Genomic DNA, 21,842 nt, shown 5'->3' on the forward strand with positions numbered 1-21,842 from the left:
CCAGCGAATTCACTAAGTAGCTTCCTTAACCTGATCTATGGGAAGGTCTTCAAATCTCACTACTAATGTGTCAATAAAATGGAGGTGCCCCCTGAGCAGTCTGACAGGCAGATATCAGGATGTTCCTCAACTTGAAAAACAGTCTAAAAGGGAAACTAAAATAGGGCAACTGATTTTTTCACTTGTGGAAACTGACAAACACCCATTTCCTTCTGAACTCTGCCTGTGCCTTGCTCATGGCTCCCCATTACTTGATGCCCACTGATGTACACAACTTAAAGGACAGTGTGTGGTACTACATGCAGTCTGTAATCTCTCCCCACACCCTTCCAGTGGCAGGAGCCATGCTGTTCCCTTTGCTACCTTTATTTCTGTGATGGGCCAACTCCTAGTTGTCCTTCAGGTTAAATGCAGGTGGGAGCCTTTTCTGACTGCACTTCTCCCAGCCCCTCCCCTGTGTGCCCTCAGCATCCTGTGTATTCCTCCATCAAAGGATATTACTGAGACTGTCTAGCTGGAGGTCCTGGGCTAGCTGGCTTCCTTGAAGACACAAATGTGCCACTGACTGCACAGTCCCTGCCCAGAACCGGAGCTTGATAGAAATCACTGCCTCACTAGTTACACACAAAAAGCTTGCAGTCAAAAAGAGAGAGAGAAGGACATAATTTATCCTAATTAGTCTTTGGGGTATCAGGATTTTTGTGGGGGTAGGAGAGGAGGGGTTTTATATCAGAAACATATATCTTATGGGGGCATCTGGGTGGCTCAGTCAGTTAAGCATCCGACTTTGGCTCAGGTCATAACCTCATGGTTTGACAGTTTGAGCCCCACACTGGGCTTGCTGCTGTCAGCGCAGAGCCTGCTTCAGATCCTCTGTCCCCTCCTTTTTCTGTTCCTCCCCTGCTTGTGCTCTCTCTCTCAAAAATAAATAAATCTTAAAGAAAGATATCCTATAATGTTTTATTTGAATTAGCAGCACTGAACAGTAATGCTGGCCCACCATGGGGACACTGCTATCCACAATGCATATGACAGTGAGGCCAAGTAAGTTGTCACCCCAGAAGATCTTGCCCTGGATGCATGTTCCATGGAGTCATGAGAACAGTGCCCCTCCTCTGCTCTCCACGGCAGTCAGACCCCAGACTCTGGTCACCACAGGTATTTATGGCTCCTCACCCAACTTCTCCTAAGGACCAGTTTCCTTCCCAGCTCTCAGATGCCACTGGGGAGGGCTTGCCTGTCTTCATTTCTTGCTCTCCAAAGCACACTGATAACCTCCTAGCTTGCCCACATTCAATCCTTGCTGAAGAGTATGCTATGAGTCTCTGGTGGTAGGAGGCCAGAAATCTCCACCATTCCACCCTAGTGAACCACCACCATGACCCAGCTATAGAGTCCCCTCTTCATGGAATGGCCAGGTTGAGTTGAGAAGCGGTCATTGCCCAACGGGAGGTCAAGTGCATTCCTAGCTTTCCAGGAAGACAGATGAGGGCATTCACCCTCATCTGTGATGCGATCAGTGCTAGACTTCAGCTGCAACATGAGCTAACGGGCTCTGTGAACCACTCTGGGGGCACGCTGGACCTGTGTAATCAGACCTCCAAGGATGAATGTGGTTTTTATTTTAAACAAGACCCTTAGAGGCACCTGGGTGTGTCAGTTGATTAAGTGTCTGACTTTGGCTCAGGTCATGATCTCACAATATGTGAGTTCAAGCCCTGCTTTGGGCTCTGCTGACAGCTCAGAGTCTGGAGTCTACTTTGGATTCTATATCTCCCTCTCTCTCTCTCTCTCTCTGCCCCTCCCTTGCTTTCGCTCTCTCTCTCTTTCAAAAATAAACATTAAAACAATTGTTTTTTAAATAAGACCCTTAAAAGTAAGCTTTAGATGATACCTCCGTCATAATATTGGAGTTCTCTGTAGAGTATTCTTCATCAAGCCCCTGCCTCAAACAGGGAATACATTATCCTGGTGTGGGTGTGTGCTGCCCAAGAGAGGAGTGGTCGGAGCACTCATGTCCTATTCAGTCTTTAGTTGGCAGACAAGGCCTCTTAACAAAGCATGATCGACATAAAGATCTGAGACACTGAAGAGCTGAAGAATCGAATTCTCTGACACACATGTAATATTTGTAGAGCACCTACTATGTGTTCAGCACTTGACTTGCATTTTCTCATATCACGCCATTATTTTAAGACATAGACAACCTTTTCAGCTGAAACAGCGATAGTCCTCATCCTCTATCAACAAAGTGTCCTCAATCACTTAGAAGATGTGATCATGTCCCAGTGAAATCCTCAAGTTATTTCTATACCATGAGTGGCCAGGAAAAATGTGCACCTACAAAGAGGAGTTTGAGCTTTGAAACTATGAACAAAGGTCTCTAAGGGGGAACCTTCATGGCAGGTGTCCACAAGGATACCACAACTTTGGCATGAGTATGGAAATCTTTTCTATCTCTTCTTTCTGAAGCACTTTTTATTCGTTTTCCAAAGTTTGAAGAAGCCAACAATTTTGAAAATTACCATAAAAATCATTCATTGGAACATTTAGGCAAGCTGACTCCTCTTGAGTTGCTTACCTTAATAAATACCCAAGTTTTAAATAGACAAATTTGACTCTTTACAAAGACTCTCGAGCATTACGTCATTCTATCATTCTGTCAATATTCATTATATGCTACGCATATTATTTTGGGACAGGCACTGTAATCCTGTAGTGAAGGGTCTAATTAGAAATAAACTTTCTATGAGTTGGTATTTTAGGGCTTAGGATTCAATGGTAAATTATCTTTTTTTTTCTTTTTCTCTTTTTTTTTTTGCTTATGAAATAATAAAGCTGCCTAAAAAGTAGCTCACTGGATGTGGAAAAATATCATCTCAGACTAATATTTATATTACATTCAGACATACTTACTTGGGAACAGTCAAGAGGGAGGCAATTAGGGAACCACATTAGACACTATTTGAATAATCAAGATTTCTTTTCTGGCAACTCAAATATTAAACTTATCAGCAGGATGATATTATCGCGTAGAACACTGCCAGGTTTGGAATTATGCCAGATTCACACCACTGTGAGCGATTAATCTGCACATTTTAAAGGGTAAGGACAAAACTTCAAGACGCTGTTTACAGACGTTTATTTCACAAACACAGACAACTCCAACCTTCTTCACAAGAACTATTCTATGAAAGACATGAAGAAATGACTCAAAGTGGCAAATTTCAAATTCTAATCAGTATGAATCCTTGTTTAATTAAAAATACATCAAATAAGATTAAATTTAGAGCAAGGAAGGCCTGATGATCTCCAGTTTTTACAACTCTGGGGTTTGGAGAGAAGACTTACTGCACCATTTTACAGCAGTGCACACTTCATAGATGTAAAGGTTGCAAGACCAGCTTGAAGGTTTGGGAAAAAGCAAAATATCCCTTTTCCTGGTTTCCATTCATGTTTTCATTGTTGCCATTTTTTCAAGTGGGTCTCCCACTTTTTCTTATATCAAAAATATGACCGTTTTCTGTAATACTTGTTTAAATTTGCCAAGTTATCTTTCAAAGGGCATTACTGAATTCTTCCCTGAATGAGGCAGCATCTACCCTGCACCCCTGACTCTCTCTCAGCACCTTTCCAGAAGCAACAGGAGCTTTGGCCACACAAGTGGCTGGCACTTATGCCAACCTCTTTCATGGCTTTGTTTGCCGGTGTAATTCCTTCTGCCTGGAAACAACCTCCTCTACCTGCCTAGCCCTGATTTGTATTTTGAGAATCTACTCATTGGTCCCCTTTCCCAGACTCCACATAGCTTTTGGTCAACATGGTACTCCAGATGGTCCTCTGTAGAGACGTCCAGCACCATCAGCCAATGTTAACTTGGGTCATAAGACATGTAATGTATAACTTGCTTGTCTAACATGCCCCTAGAATCTTAATTATAAAGAATTTAAGGACAAAGACTAAGGCTTTATTGAATTAAGTAATATTTCACATGACAATGTGAAATATTTGTTCTCAAACTGATGTGTCCCTAGCCCTATGCTAGGCCTTCAGGATCACATACAGAGATACAAAAGGGGGACAGGAATGAGTCTTCCTCATCAATCAACATCAATCATATTTGTTCTGTTCCAAGATCTGTGCACAACTTATACATATTTTTACAGGTACAAAAATTAATTCAACCCTGGAGGTTAATAGTTGACAAACTAAATTCATTAGTTTTTTTTCTATTAACATGTCATTACTACTGTACATGGCAAAAAAGATTTCATCTCAGTTGTCAGCTCTGGTCTCCAATACCAGCCCTGGTTGTAGAGTAAAAAGTATTATGGAGATTTAAATGCATGTGATTGATACACCATCAGTTGTCTCTTATGAATCCACCTTTCACTCCAAAGATACCACTAAAGGATAGTAAGGCAATTGAGAAAAGGTATAAACCCACAAGAACAAAAAGGAAGGAAAAGAAAAATCAGAGCATGAAAAATAACACATATTTATACAAACAGAAGTACACAAGGAATTCTATTTCTGGCCAAGAAGAAACAAGGGGCTGGATTTACACTGTCTCCCAAAACAACTACAAAAATATTTTGTAAATATAGTTTCAATATCACTTAAAGACAAGTTGTAGTAAATGGCATAATGTGAGGTGAAGATAAGACTGTGATAATTTAGTTACAATATACCTAAGTGTATAGGTATCCTGTAACCCTAAAAGAACCACTAAAATAATACATCAAAGAGTACTAACTGATAACACAGTGAAGGATAGAAGATGGAAAAATAAAAAATAAGTAATCCAAAAGGAAGCAGAAATAGCAAAAAGGGACAAAAAAGAGATGGGACAAATAGAAAACAGCCAGAGGACAGATTTATCCAATCATATCTGTAACCATATTAAATATAAATGGCCTAATACTTCTAATTAAAAAGTACGAATTGTCATAGAGAACATGGAAGGTTCACAACTTCAAGAAACCAGTGATTATTCAGAGGTGCAGGTGCCTGCCCCTGGTTGGTACTACCAGACAATTAACAGGAGACAGTAGTTCATTCTCTGGATAGATTGGAGATTCTGATCCAGGGCCCAGCTAAGTCGGGAAAGTTGTTTGGGGCTGAACACATAGGGATGAAATTCAAGTTTCCAATCTGAATAACAGCATCTCCAGTTTCCCTTCTTCATTCCCTATCCTTGATCCTATAATAGAATTCACTATTATAGAGAAATAATATTTTCTTTTGGAGAAACAGAACAGTTTCAGAGAAAAGGCATTCATGTACTAACGTTAAGGATTCCCTAATGAAAAATGCAGCTGTCCACTTACCCACCCTACAGGAAGTTTCACCAGACAACAAGCTCCTCTCCCCACACAGAGCTTCCAATTCCTACTTCTGAACATTAATGAACCACAGATGATCAGCGCCACTTGAAGTATATTCTCTATAGAAAAGATGCAGACAAAAAAGGGAGGATAAAAAGAAATCAGAAAGGAAGAAAGCAAAGAAAAAAAGAATGAGAGGAAAGAAGAGATAGGAGAACCTGGACACAGTGCAGGGTGATGGGGACAAGACTCTTGAACTCTCTAATTTTTGTCGGGAAAGACCTAAGGGAAATGGTGGTATCCATAAAACAGGAACAGGATGCTAACAAAGACATGCAATTAAAGAATGAAAGAGGGGAGCTTAGATAACATTATAGTGAAAAAAAATCATAACATGATAAGAATATAAGTCAGAAGAAATCTCCCAGAAAGTAGAACAAAAAGACAAAAAGACAAGGATAAAGGGAAAAGGTAAAAGATACATTTTCAGAGAATCAACAGAGATGGCCTAACAACTACATTTCCAGAAGAATACAGAAAATGGAAGGAAAGAGGGGCCTTGGGTGGCTAAGTTTGTTAAGTGCCCAACTTTGGCTCAGGTCATGATCTCATGGTTTGTGTGGCTCTGTACTGACAATTGAGAGTCTGGAGCCTGCTTCGGGTTCTGTGTCTCCCTCTCTCTCTGCCCCTCCCCTGCGCACATGCGAGCTCTCTCTCAAAAATAAATAAATATTAAAAATTTGGAAGGAAAGAAATGAAAATTTTATTTCTTTAGCTTTTCTAGGAAAACTGGAAGGCAGACATCTTTAAGATTCTAGTTGGTATCTGCATAGGGAATAAGAAAAGACCTAAGCCAATGAGGGTGGGGGTGGTCACTGAAATTGTATGGTTTTTTTTTTAGTTTTTATTTTTTATTAACCTGAGCCTCTGTCTTTATTTCATTAATTAATTTTTAAGTCTTTTTTAAAAAGTAGGCTCCACACCCAATATGGGGCTTGAACTCATGACTCCGAGATCAAGAGTCGCATGCTCTACTGACTGAGTCAGCTAGGAGCCCCACAGTCAATTTTAAAGTACTAGGAATAAGGAGATCTTAAAAAGTTTCAAAGAAGGGAAAAAAGAGATAACAGCTAAAGATGAAAAATGGTTACTTCTAACATTATGTTATCGTTTAACCTGTGTATTACGTATGGTAGTGGGAAAGGGGGAGGCAATCAATTTCTCCTGGATTTGTAGAGGGGAGGGATGGAGGATCTGGGAGAAGAAACTAAACAGGCATAGTTCAGCCCTTCTCCCTGCTCTGCTTACCCACAGAGCAGGCCTATCTGGTTTTCTGTGTGGTTAGGCTTCCCCAAGGAGGAGTGACTCCCCTTGGGTTATGAGGTGTACCTACTACTCCATCTATTTCAGCAGTGAATCACTGGAACACCAGGCAGCCCAATGGGCTGTAGTCAAAGAGACTATGTCCAGATCCACTTTATGTCAGCAGTGAAGCTGATATTTTGATGGGTACCAGTTGAAGACCCAGAGAAGTGAGAGCAATATGGTAAATGATCTTGCTCCAAACCCCAACTATGTGCATGTAATTTTGATTTAAAGTAAAAGCAAATAAAATAAGTGATTCAATTAATTAAGACATACATAAAAAGAGCGCCAATGAAGGCATACACCTAGGTTCAAAGGAGAAAAGTACTGCGTATCAACCGCTCAGGAAGGAGGGGTGACATGTATCTCTTATTTGCCACTGGTCCAAATCAAAGGTGGTCACCTGTACCTGCATATTAGAATCACCTGGGAAGCATTAAAAAATAACTATGCAAGGGGCACCTGGGTGGCTCAGTTGGTTGAGTGTCTGACTTTAGCTCAGGTCATTATCTCACAGTTTGTGGGTTCAAGTCCTGTGTTGGGCTCCGTGCTGACAGCTTAGAGCCTGGGGTCTGCTTTGGATTCTGTGTTTTCTCTCTCTGTCTGCCCCTCCCCCACTTGCACTCTGTCTCTTTATCAAAAATAAATAAATGTTAAAAAAATAACTATGCAAAAGCCTAGTATCCTATGATATGGATTTTTTTAAGCTTCCAGGTGATTTTAATTTGTTATGAAGCCTGAGAACCATCTATTTGCTTTATTTCAGAAGTTTCTCATTCAATAACATGTGAGGCATCTACACAGGAATATGTAGATGAACAAAAAAATAGTTAAGTGTTCATGAGAAGCTTAAGGGAGAAAAACTGATGGCAAAGAATAAGAAGGTAACATGTAAGTGGTAGTAAATGTAAATATAAGAGGTAAAGGCAGATGAGAAAAAACTGTTTAGCAGACTGAACGTAATGGTAGGAGTATGTAATAATGTAGCACTGACACCTAAAATTATCCTAAAAATGTAAAATCCAGTAGGTCCAAAGATTTTATGAAATACCTGAGTGAAGGTCCTCTAAAGTGAAGACATTAGTAATTTTATGTATGACATTACTCTATCAATAATTTACACAAAGTTCTTTCAGGATAGAGAATGTGAATAGCCCCAATTGATGTGACTTTCTTACCCCTTCCTGTTTTCCAGGTTTTCTTTTTATCAGTGAGTTGTGAAAACATATACATGGCTTTATGACCTTGGGTGTCCCAATATGTTGACTTCCTTCACTACCGATAAGCAGATCCCAAGAAAAGTATCAGAGATAGGTGGTATAATGCTATCTGTAAAGCCCAATTTTAACTTAGGCAGGAGCCAGTTCCGATTTTCATTAAATGCATAATTGTTTATTAACTCTAACACACACCAAGGTGAGTTTTCTTTTTTTAAAGTTTATTTATTTATTTTGATAAACAAAGAGACAATGTGAATGGGGGAGAGGCAGAGAGTGAGTGGGGGAGAGGCAGAGAGTGAGGGAGAGAATCCCAAGCAGGCTCCACACTGTCAGTGCAGAGTCTGATGCAGGGCTTGAACTCATGACCCGAGCCCAAATCAATAGCTGGATGCTTAACCAATGGAGCCACCCACCGAGGCACCCCAAAAAGTGAGTGTTCTATATTCTGATTTCATTCTGCTCCTGTACCCTTGCACATTGGGAATGTTTTCCTCACTTTTGGTAATTTGGAAAATCACAAAGCTAAATGCTTCTCTCTTCCTCTCTTCTTCCCCCATTTCTCTCTGCCTTTTGTTTCCTACACACCTGTTCTGTGCCTTTGTGTGTTTGTGTGTGTGCACGAGCACATGTGTGTTGGAGGGAGAATAGTTCTATAAATTGAACAATTTCTTTTCATGTGTTTAACTGTGGCTAATGAGAATTTCATTCACTGTGTGGATAGAGAAGATTGATCTTGGTAAGTGCCGTCAGTGGATATGTTTTAAGAACATAGGCTTCCTGTGAAATAAAACTAAAAGTCTCTATAGGAAACAATGGGGATAATAGAATGGATTTTTAAACTTGAAGAATTACATTTTGTTTCCCCAAAAAGACGTTGTCTGTTATTCATTTATGCATTTTCATTTCTGTGAGAATGAAGTAGTTCAGAAATGACTTACTGTCAATAAGTTACCATAACTGTTTGACAATGATCTAGGCTAAAAACCTACAGGAAGACAATGATATCACATTAATCTACCCTAAACAGACTTGGAAAGACTTATCAGCATTCAGGCACTCTTTGATAAAGGGTTTAGTGAAATATGACCATCTCTGAAGAGAACTTCCAGGTCAGAGAGCCATGGTACCAAGTCTGGTTCCTAAAAGTGAAGATGGAGAAAGTCTGAGGATGTGCACGCCCATCAGGAAAGACTTCCCTAAATAGAGAACTGCATTTAAGCAATAGTTCTCGATCCTAGGGGACCTAACCCCCTCCTTTTAAATCTTGAAATGGAATTCAAAGAGTATACCTTATCTATATAAATGATTTTTTAAAGCTTATTTGATTTATTTTTGAGAGAGAGAGAGAGGGAGGGAGAGAGAGAATCCCAAGCAGTTGCTTGCTGTCAGCTTGGGGCCCAATGTGGGGCCCAGTCGCACGAATGGTGAGATCAGGACCTGAGCTGAAATCAAGAGTCTGACACTGAATTGAACGAGCACCCCTCAGGCGCTCCTATCTATATGATTTATAAAACAAAACTCAATATAACACCTTAACTGAAATACAGAAAATTAAAATTGGAGTAATAATTTACAATACAGCATGTATTTCAGTATCTAAATACTTGGGCAATACTAACCTAGGGGGCACCCGGGTGCCTCAGTGGGTTAAACATAGGACTCTTGATCTGAGATGGAGCCATTAGTCTGGCTCTGGCTCTGTGCTGACAGCCCAGAGCCTACTTGGATACTCTCTCTCCCTCTCTCTCTGCCCCTCCCCTGCTCTCTCTCTCTCTCTCTCTCTCTCAAAAACAAAACAAAACAAAACAAATCATTAAAAAAGGACTAACCTAGAAGACATAAAGAGCAGTTTGTTTGTGCCTTTTATGTAAAAGCACTTGGATGCAATTCAGTTTGACCAAAATGAACTGTTCTGGTAATTTAAGAGCCACAGGGGCAGAGCCATAGCCGATGTGATTTTTCTGAAACATGAAAAACTTTTGGCCAAATCCCAAATACAACAAAGGATGATATTCCCTCAAGTTCCACATTGTAAATTATATTATTATAAATCACGTTATAAATAATAGCCTTGTTTAAAAATGAAGTGTATGTATTACAATTCATACATATTTTATGCTTATATTCAAAATGGATTTAGGTCTAAACTATGAAAATTATGAAGTTTTTGGCACATAGAATGTCCAGCAGGTCAGTCCAAGGTCAAGAGGGACACAGAGCCTCTGTTGGAGGAGGTTGTTCCATGCATAAGAGAACACAGAGCATCCCTGGCCCCGGGCCAGTGATGAACAAAGAAAAGTTTCTCCAAAAGCACCCCTGGGGGCAGAACTACCATCGTCCCTCCCCCCGACACCGCCATGCCCTGTGAGAACCCCTGGTCTAGCACTTCAGCGGGGATTCTGTAAGAGCCATCAGAAAATCTGGGGTTGGCTGTATTTCAACACATCTGGAGAGCGGACAAACTTAGAAACCCTTAGAATTTGTACCAAATTTTATCCTTGAGCCCACTACTCTCCAGGCAATCAAAGAAAGATCAAATTCCTGAACTATGTCATAACCCAGGCCTGCATTTCTGACCGAGTTTCTTCTACGTCTTGATTCTTTATTAATTTCCCAACCCATAGTTATTTGAATTTTCTGGGGCACCCTGCATTCCTCCAGCTCCTGCTCTGTGCCAGTCACCTCTCACATCCTGTAAGCTCCCCCAACGGGCAGGTGGAGGCCCAGCCAACAGATAACGGAGCCACATGGGGTCAGGCCCAAAGATCCCCTTGCCAGAAAGTCAGTGTTTCACATACACTTCATGTAGCTCGTGTCTGACACATGCCAGGCTCTGCCAATGGCAGACAAAGCTAGTCTCCACTGGCCTGGCAGCCCGTAGGTTTAGAAGTCCCCACCGTGATCTTCCACGTGCACGTGCAGCAGTCTGCAGATTCACCTTCCTTCTGAGAGGCTGAGAAGAGTGGAGGGGAGGTCAGTCACTAGGTGGCAGTGCCACACCAGTTTATCCCCAAGGCTGTTCAGGGGAGGCTGGCCAGACCAGTGCTGGAGCCAGGTTGTGAGGGGTCTTAGCTTGGAATGCCTCCAAGTGAAAGCCCCTGGCCTGGGCATCCTGGAAGCACAAGGGCTGTTCCATGTGAGAAACAGCAGTCATGGGTAATCTAGACAGTCCCAGGCCACTCCTACGCCTGGCAGGCCTCAGGTGTTACCGAGAATCTTAGGGGCAGGCCCCTGGGTGGCTCAGCCAGTTAAGCATCCTACTCTGGATTTAAGCTCAGTTCATGATCTCATGATTCGTGGGTTTGAGCCCCTCATCGGGCTCTGTGCTAAGAGTGCAGAGCCTGCTTGGGATTCTCTCTATCACTCTTTCTCTGCCCCTTTCCTGCTTGTGTTGTCTGTCTCTCTCTCTTTGTCTGTCTCTCAAAAATAAATAAACTGAAAGAAAAAAAAGAATCTTAAGGGCATCTCCTGAGTGACCGGGTGGAGGGAGGGAAGGGGGAGGGAGGGTGAGAGAGAGACTGACTGATCGTCTGGACATAGACTCCATCCTAGATCCAATGTAATATAGATCTAACCCAACAGCCTGTCTTTACATATCACCCTCTGACCTGACATTCTCTAGATCAAAGGCCACACCTTATCTCCTAAATCTGTAAGAAAAAATAATAAAAAGTGGATTTTTTTCTAACTTGTCCATGTTGGGAGTGGACCCACATTTGAGGCTATGGCAGTCAGGGGCTTGTTGACTTACCCCAGGGATGGGTCTGCATTCAGAGCTGCTCAGTCCCCCCTGTCGGCTCTGTGTGACCCAGAGGACTGAGTCTCCAGGGCCCAGCTTCCTTTTGCTCTAACATGAAGATCACACCATCTACCTCCCAAGTGTCTTCGAGGATGAAAAAGTGCTATCCAAACTCTGCCTGATCCGTCCAGAACACCTGCTGGGTGTTCTACACTGAGCAGATCCTCCATTTGTGTTCAAGTGGACACAAAGGAAAGTGTCTACATTTGCAAGTGCACCTGCCTGCATACATACAGGATATGTATGATATATCATACATATATGATATGTCATATCATATATATGATATGATATGTGAGATAGCTCTGATTTTGCTCCCTGCACCACACCCACTAGTGTCACTGAGATGGAATGGAGCAGGAAGAAGACTGGAGGAAGGAGGGAGAGAGAGCAAGCACACATCAGGAGCTGTCTGGGCACTGTGGCGGAAGAGGACACAAAACAAGGTCTACAAGATAAGGAGACTAGGGAGAAGGAGGTTGTTCTGCAACCAGAGGGGCAAGAAAAAAACAAATCAGGAAAAGCAAAAGCTGACAATCTTTCTATGCCATTCTGTTCTCCTGAGTCCTCAGCCAGCCACCCGCCCACCCTCCAACACTAGCGTTTCCACTGTCAGGGGCCAGGGGAGGAGGAAGGTGCATTTGTGGACCTAACATCTCTTAGGGACTCCTGGGGAATTCTGGACAGGGCTTCTGTTTGGGACTTCCAGTCAACTGCAAAAGAAGCCCACATCAATCCACAGCCACGGTGCCCCATCAACCACAGGCAATGATCGTGCACTGATTTGAAGTGTCTAATTTTCTAAATACAAGCAAATGAAAATTCCTACTTAGAACAGGCGATGACAAGAAGTGGGAGCCTCCAGCCTGTCACAGTTCTGGGCTATGCTTCTAAGCAAATATTCCTTGACGCCATCTTTGTCCTCAGAGAGAGAGAGGGAGGAGAGGCGGAGGAGAGGCTGAACACTGAGCCACTAACCTGCGAGAGCAGACACAGCTGAGCTGAAGGTGACTCGGGCATGGCAGAGAAGAAGGGGAAAAGGAACTGGCGATTTTCTGAGAAGGTCATGTGCAAGGTTTTCTTGGCAGGAGTACTTTCTTACACCTTGCTTGCTTCAGCCCTGGCGGCTAAAATAGAGACTGCAGTGCTCAAACATCGTGGACTGAATTAAAAACACAGGTCTTGGTTTGTGCAAGAAGAGCATATGTGGGGAGCATGGGGCTTCCTCAGACCCAACCCACTGGTCACCAAGGGCCGATCAATCCTCTCCTGGGTCAAGTCCTCAGAGGGACAGTACGTTTTGTGAAACCCACAAAAATATTTTTAGACAAGCAGAAAATGAAAGTAGAGAAGGAGAGGGGAGTGACAAGGAAGAAAGAGGCTGGATATAACAACAATAAGAAAGATGGCGGAAATGACTGCCAATAAGACTCTGGCAAAATGTACATAGATGATGGAGGGGAAAAAAAATCACTGCATAAACCACAAACACTGCACAGTCTTGGACTCTGGCTGGCTTACTCACTAACTGACAAAAATTTAAAAATCAAGGCACCTGTGTGGCTCAGTTGGTTAAGTGAAGGCCTCTTGATTTCAGCTCAGGCCATGATCTCATGGTTTGTGAGTTTGAGGCCCATGTCACATTTTGCATTGACAGTGCAGAGCCCCCTTGGGATTCTCTGTCTCGGTCTCTCTCTCAAAATAAATAAATAAACATTAAAACTTTTTAAAATAAACCTCATTTCTTTGAGCATTAAATAGGTCACATAACTTTTACTAGTTTCTACAAAGGTTTCCAACTACTCCAGAGAAAGAATGAGAAAAAAGCCAATCCAGCATTCTTCCATTATCTTTCAATTTTTAGTGTTTCAAGTCTTTAAAATGACAGTCCAAAACAGTTATTGGCTCAATGTGCATCAACTTCAGAAGCCAAGCAGGGAGGGGAGCCTGGATGGCTCAGTGAGTTAAATGTCTAACTCTGGATTTTGGCTCAGGCCACGATCTCATGGTTTGTGAGTTTGAGCCCCGCATCAGGTTCTGTCTTGACAGTGTGAAGCCTTCTTGGAATTCTCTTTCTCTTTCTATCTCTCTGCTCCTCCCCTACTTGCATACATTCTCTCTGTCTTTAAAGAACAAATAAACATTGAAAAAAAAAAAAGAAGCTAAGTGGGGAAAGGACACACTTAGACAATCAGACTACATTCTTAGGTCAGTAAAGTACACTGGAAAAATGGTTGCTGATGCCAAGTACAGCAGACATTTGCCCCTAAAGACTAAAAATTTTAGTTTGCCAAATTGGTGACATTAACCTTTTTTTAAAAAAAAAAAAAAACATAGAGAATTCAGGAACTGATAAAAAGGATTATCGCATGAGGAAGCCTGGATGGAAAATGACCTCTGCACTGGGGCTGTTTGCCGGTAACCAAAAGCTGCCTCAAGGAACAGAATGACAACAATCCAACAAACGCGGGGGGTTTAAGCAGGGTTGCATAATGCACGTCCATCATCTCTTCAGTACAACCACATGGCAATGATGTGATCTTCTTAAATTCTATTCCTGTTCCGCTGCACTAACCAAATGTGGACTGACCAAGCCATTAACATTTCCTTCCATTAAAATGACAAAAATCAGGCTTATAGCAAACAAACCCTTGGCCCAAATGCAACAGCTGGACCTAAAAGCACAGAGCCCTCCATGTGGTGCACTTAGACAGTAAAGACCAAGCTATGCAGGTAAAAGTCAATCAATCAATACTCACTTTCTTCTCCCTCCTACCAAATCAGGTTATGAATTGCTACATGCGTAGCTTGGAACCACCGGGGTTGCCCCAGGGGATAAAGTATTTGCATGTGCTCTACACAGTCTTTGAGGCAGCCCATAGGAAATATCAGATCTGCAAAAAGTACGAAAAGTTTCCAGTATCTGTGCTATCCACTTCATTAGCCGCCCAACATGCCTCTTGAGCACTTGAAAGGCGGCTGGTACAAAGGAGGAACTGAGTTTTTAGTTTTATTTCATTTCAACCAATTTTATTTTAAGTTTGTTTGAGAGAGAGAGTAGGGGAGGGGCAGAGAGGGTGAGGGAGATAAAGAATCCTAAGCAGGCTCTATGCTGTCAAGAGCTTGACATGGGGCTCGAACTTACAAACCAAAAGATCATGATCTGAGCTGAAATCAAGAGTTGGACACTTTACTGACTGAGTCACCAAGGGACTCCATCATTTTAACCAATTTTAAAATAAATAGTTAGGAGAAGCCGAGATGGCGGAACAGCATAGAAGTCTTTTTTCCATCTCACATACATGAAATACAGCCAGATCAACACTAAACCATCCTGCACACCTAGAAAACTGATTTGAAGATTAACATAACAATGTGCACAACATGAACCACAGAACTCAGAAGGTATATGGTACAGAAAGGTGAACTGGGGGAGAGAGGAGCTGTGGAGGGCAGGGAGCTGTTTTTGCTTGTGAAGAGAGTATGGAGATGGTGAGAGAGTACAGGAAAAGCACCCCCTACAAAAGCTGCTGGAGAGAAATTAGAAAAGTGGAAAATGCTGCAGGGACTGGACTAAGAAGGGAGAAAGGAGAAAGCAGAGGGTTTAAATTCCATTAAAACTCTATAAACAGGGGGAGCACAGAGTCCGAAACTCCACAGCTCAAATACCTAGTGATGCTCTGGTGGGAAGGGCAAATTCCCAGGAGAAGAGTGGGTCCAGGAGATCCTAAGGCCACATGTGATTTTCCATAATACCAAAAACACTGCTGTTACATGGTAGCGTGAACTTTTCCTGGGGTGGGCTGGCACCCAGCCACAAGTCTTTGGACATTGGCAGCAGCACAGTCCTGCAAACGTTCCAGGGTGCAGCTGGCACCTGGCCACTGCTCAGTGAGACCTTCCCTCAGCGGATCTGAGTTGGTCAAAGCTGCAGTCCCTCAGAAGTGAGGGGTTGGGAAACACAGCCGCATCTCAGATAAAGCTCAGGAGGGAGGTGCCACCCGGAAACCTGATGGTTTATTCACAGACAGTGTAGAAGCAGAGAGTGGATGGAAACTGGAGACAAAGACTAGGTGCTAGATTCTGGGAAGGGAAGAGCATGGAGTTCTGACACTAGACTGGGTACCTGGGTGACACCATTTTCACCCTGCCTGTATATGTGCATACACACCTACAGGCACCACAACAACTCATCCAGTAAGCTAAGCAGCAGCATCTAGCAGAGAACGGAGCTGTTACACTAAACCCTGCCCAACTGGCCCACCTCGCTCTTCTGGAACATCACAAATGTTCCTTCTTAATTTGCTTAGTTTGCTGACTATGAAGTGCTTCACAGTTTGACTTCTAGTGGAAAAGGATGTAATATCGTATTTCAGTCTGTTCGCTGGTCTATCTATTCAATTTTCTTTTTTCTTGTTCATTTCTTTTCTTTTACTTGAATACAAATAAAATTTTTTTCTTTTTAATTTTTATTAAAAATATTTTCATTTCTTTTTTTCAACATAAATTTTTTATTTTATGGTAAATTTTTCAAATTCTACTTTACTCCCATCATTCCAAGTTATTCTATTTCATCATATTCATTTTCTCTAAGTTTCAGATGTTTTTTTTTTCTTTTCCCTTTTTTCTCTAATCAGTCTAGCTCCTTTCTGTAACCAGACCAAAATACACCTAGGATCTAGCATCATTTATGTGATTTGTGTGTGTGTGTGTGTGTGTGTGTTGTTTTCAATTTTTTAATTTTATTTTTTTACCTTATTAATTCCTTTTCTTCTTTCAAAATGATGAAACAAAGGAATTCATCCCTAAAGAAAGAGCAGGAAGAAATGACAGCCAGGAATTTAACCAAAACAGATACAAACAATATGTCTGAGCCAGAATTTAGAATCATGATAATAAGAATACTAGCTGGGGTCAAAATTAGATTAGAATCCCTCTCTGTGGAGATAAAAGAAGTATAAACTAGTCAGGATGAAATAAAAAATGCTGTAAGTGGGCTGCAATCTTGAATAGATGCAATGGCAGCAAGGATGGATGAGGCAGAGCAGCAAATCAGTGATATAGAAGACAAATTTATGGAGAATAATGAAGCAGAAAAAAAAAGAGGGAGAGAAAGGAAAAGAGCACAATTTAAGAATAAGAGAAATCAGTGACTCATTAAAAAGGAAGAGCATCAGAATTATAGGGGGTCCCAGAAGATGAAAAGAGAGAGAAAAGGGGTAGAAGGGTTATGTAAGCAAATCATAGCAGAAAGCTTTCCTAAACTGGGGAAAGACACAGACAGCAAAATCCAGGAAGCACAGAGGAATCCCACAAGATTCAACAAAACCCAACCATCATAGTCAAATTCACAAAATACTCAGGCAAGGAAAGAATCATGAAAGCAGCAGAGGAAAAAAAAAAAAGTTCTTAACCTACAAAGGAAGAGAGATCATCAGGTTTGTAGCAGACCTATCTGCAGAAACTTGGCAGGCCAGAAAGGAGTGGCAGAACATATTCAATGTGCTGAATCAGAAAAATATGCAGCCAAGAATTCTTTATCCAGCAAGGCTGTCATTCAAAATAGAAGGAGGGATAAAAAGTTTCCCAGACAAACAAAAATTAAAGGAGTTTGTATCACTGAACCAGCCCTGCAAGAAATTTTAAGGGGGACTCTCTGACGGGAGAAAAGATGGGGGGTTGGGGGAGGGAAGACCAAAAGCACCAGAGACTAGAAAAGACCAGAGAACACCACCAGAAAATCCAACTGTACAAGAAACATAATGGCAATAAATTCATCTTTCAGTACTCACTCTAAATGTCAATGGACTAAATGCTCCAATCAAAAGACATAGGGTAACAGAATGGATAAGGAAACAAGATCCATCTATATGCTGTTTACAAGAGACCCACTTTAGACCTAAAGACACCTTCAGATTGAAAGTAAGGGGATGGAGAACCATCTATCATGCTAATGGTCACCAAAACAAAGCTGGAGTAGCCATGCCTATATCAGACAATCTATACTTTGAAATAAAAACTGTAACAAGAGATGAAGGGCATTATATCATAATTAAGGGGTCTATCCACCAAGAAGACATAAAAATTGTAAACATTTATGCTCCAAATGTGAAAACACTCAAATATATAAATCAATTACTCACAAACATAAAGAAGCTCATTGATAATAATAAAATAATAGTAGGGGACTTCAACACCCCACTTACAGCAAAGGATCAATCATCTAAACAGAAAATCAACAAGAAAACAATGGTTTTGAATGACACACTGGACCAGATGGACTTAACAGATATATTCAGTACANCAAAGCTGGAGTAGCCATGCCTATATCAGACAATCTATACTTTGAAATAAAAACTGTAACAAGAGATGAAGGGCATTATATCATAATTAAGGGGTCTATCCACCAAGAAGACATAAAAATTGTAAACATTTATGCTCCAAATGTGAAAACACTCAAATATATAAATCAATTACTCACAAACATAAAGAAGCTCATTGATAATAATAAAATAATAGTAGGGGACTTCAACACCCCACTTACAGCAAAGGATCAATCATCTAAACAGAAAATCAACAAGAAAACAATGGTTTTGAATGACACACTGGACCAGATGGACTTAACAGATATATTCAGTACATTTCATCCTTTTTTAAAAAATTTTTTAATGTTTTATTTATTTCTAGGAGAGAGAGAGAGAGAGAGACAGCGTGAGCAGGGGAGGGTCAGAGAGAGAGGGAGACACAGAATCTGAAGCAGGCTCCAGGCTCTGAGCTGGCAGTCAGCACAGAGCCCGACGCGGGGCTCAAACCCACGAACCGCGAGATCATGACCTAAGCAAAAGTCGGACGCTTAACCGACTAAGCCACCCAGGCGCCCCTCAGTACATTTCATCCTAAAGCAGCAGAATATACATTCTTCTGCAGTGCACATGGAACATTCTCCAGAACAGACCACATACTGGGACACAAATCAGCCCTCAACAAGTACAAAAAGATCGAGATCATACCATGCATATTTTCAGACCACAGTACTATGAAACCAAAATCAACCACAAGAAAAAATTTGGAAAGATAAGAAATATTTGGAGACTAAAGAACATCCTACTAAAGAACGAATGGTCTAACCAAGAAGTTAAGGAGAAAATTAAAAAGTACATGGAAGCCAATGAAAATGATAACATCTCAGCCCCAAACTTCTGGTATGCAGCAAAGGTGGTCATAAGAGGGAAGAATATAGCAATCCAGGCCTTCTTAAAGAAGGAAGAAAGATCTCAGATACACAACCTAACCTTATACCTCAAAGAACTGGAAAAGGAATAGCAAATAAAACCCCAAACCAGCAGAAGACAGGAAGTAATAAAGATTAGAGCAGAAATCAATGCTATTGAAACAAAAAAAAGAGTAGAACAGATTACTGAAACCAGAAGCTGGTTCTTTGAAAGAATTAACAAAATTGATAAATCACTAGTGAGTTTGATTAAAAAGAAAAAGGAAAGGACCCAAATAAATAAAATCAAGAATGAAAGAGGAGCGATCACAACCAACATAGCAGAAATAAAAACAACAATAAGAAAATATTATGAGCAATTACATGCCAATAAAATGGGCAATCTGGAAGAAATAGACAAATTCCTAGAAACATATAAACTACCAAAACTGAAACAGGAAAAAATGGAAAATTTGAACAGACCAATAACCAGTAAAGAAATCAAATTAATAATAAAAAGTCTCCCAAAAAACAAGAGTCTAGGGCCAGATAGCTTTCCAAGGGAATTCTACCAAACCTTTAAGGAGGACTTAACACCCTGAAGCTGTTCTTTTGAAGCTGTTCCAAAAATTAGAAATGGAAGGAAAACTTCCAAACTCTTTCTGTGAAGCCAGCATTACCTTGATTCCAAAACCAGACAAAGACTCCACTAAAAAAAAGAGAATTTATAGGCCAATCTCCCTGGTGAACATGGATGCAAAAATCCTAAACAAGATATTAGCCAACCGGATCCAACAATACATCAAAAAATTATTCACCACGACCAAGTGGGATTTATACCTGGGATGCGGGGCTGGTTCAATATGTGCAAAACAATCAATGTGATTCATCACATCAATAAAAGAAATGACAAGAAGAGACTCTTGAATGCCGAGAACAAACTGAGGGCTGATGGGGGTGGGGGGTGGGGAAGGGAGTGATGGGCATGGCGGAGGTCACTTGTGGGGATGAGCACTGGGTGTTATATGGAAACCAACTTGATAACAAATTATATATATATAAATAAAGAAACAACAAGAAGCACATGATCCTCTCAATACATGCAGAGAAAGCATTTGACAAAATACAGCATCCTTTCTTGATAAAAACCCTTAAGAAAGTAGGGATAGAAGGAACATACCTCGAGATCATAAAAGCTGTATATGAAAGACTGAATGCTAATATCATCCTTAATGGGGAAAAACTGAGAGCTTTCCCCCTAAGGTCAGAAACAACACGGGGATGTTGGCTCTCTCCATTGTTATTCAACATAGTATTGGAAGTCTTAGCCTCAGCAGTCAGACAACACAAAGAAATAAAAGGCATCCAAATCAGCCAGGAGGAGGTCAAACTTTCACGTTTCACAGATGACATGATATTCTATATGAAAAACCCAAAAGATTCCACCAAAAAAACTGCTAGAACTGATCCATGCATTTAGTAAAGTGGCAGGATATAAAATCAATGCACAGAAATCAGTTGCACTACTATACACCAACAATGAAGCAACAAAAAGAGAAATCAAGCAATCGATCCCATTTACAATTGCACCTAAAACCATAAAATACCTAGGAATAACCAAAAAGGTGAAACATCTATACACTGAAAACTATAAACAGCTTATGAAAGAAAGTGAAGAAGACACAAAAAAATGGAAAAATATTCCATGCTCCTGGATAGGAAGAACAAATATTGTTAAAATGTCAATATTACCCAAAGCAATCTACATATTCAATGCAATCCCTATCAAAATAACACCAGCATTCTTCACAGAGAAAACAATCCTAAAATCTCTATGGAACCAGAAAAGTCCCTGAATAGCCAAAGAAATCTTCAAAAAGAAAACCAAAGGCATCACAATCCCAGACTTTAAGCTGTAATACAAAGCTGTAATTATCAAGACAGCATGGTCACAAGAACAGACACTCAGATCAATGGAACAGAATAGAGAACCCAGTACTGGACCCACAAACATATGGCCAACTCATCTTTGACAAAGCAGGAAAGAATATTCAATGGAATAAAGACAATCTCTTCAGCAAGTGGTGCTGGGAAAACCGGACAGCGACATGCAAAAAAATGATCCTGGACAATTTTCTTACACCATACACAAAAATAAACTCAAAATGGATGAAAGACCTAAATGTAAGACAGGAAGCTATCAAAATCCTTGAGGAGAAAGCAGGTAAAAACGTCTTTGAGCTTGGCCCCAGCAACTTCCTCCTCAACACATCTCTGGAGGCAAGGGAAACAAAAGCAAAAATGAACTACTGGGACCTCATCAAGATAAAAAGCTTCTGCACAGCAAAGGAAACAATCAGCAAAACTAAAAGGCAACCAGTGGAACGGGAGACGAAATTTGCAAACGACAGATCAGATAAAGGGTTGGTATCCAAAATTTATAAAGAACTTATCAAACAAACTCAACACCCAAAGAAACAAATAATCCAGTGAAGAAATGGGCTAAAGACATGAACAGTCACTTCTCCAAAGAAGACATCCAGATGGCCGACAGACACATAAAAGAATGCTCAACATCATTCATCATCAGGGAAATACAAATCAAAACCACAATGAGACACCACCTCACACCTNAAGGGACACGGCACCCTAATGTTTATAGAAGCATCAACAATAGCCGATGGATGGAAAGAGCCCAAATGTCCATCGATGGATGAATGGATAAAGAAGATGTGGTGTATATATATACAAAGGAGTATAACTCAGCAATAAAAAAGAATGAAATCTTGCCATTTGCAATTACATGGATGGAACTGGAGGGTATCCTGCTAAGCGAAATTAGTCAGAGAAGGACAAATATCATATGACTTCACTCATATGAGAACTTTAAGATATAAAACAGATGAACATAATGGAAGGGA

General features: G+C 40.9%; 1 protein-coding gene across 1 annotated transcript in view; it reads right to left on the minus strand.

Annotated features, from left to right (window-relative positions):
* The window catches only part of KCNN2 (potassium calcium-activated channel subfamily N member 2), a 214,882-nt gene that overhangs the window by 36,565 nt on the left and 156,475 nt on the right, over positions 1 to 21,842 (minus strand).

Source organism: Crocuta crocuta, unplaced genomic scaffold (assembly GCF_008692635.1).
Source record: "Crocuta crocuta isolate KB4526 unplaced genomic scaffold, BGI_CrCroc_1.0 scaffold218, whole genome shotgun sequence".
In the NCBI taxonomy this organism is placed as follows: domain Eukaryota; kingdom Metazoa; phylum Chordata; class Mammalia; order Carnivora; family Hyaenidae; genus Crocuta; species Crocuta crocuta.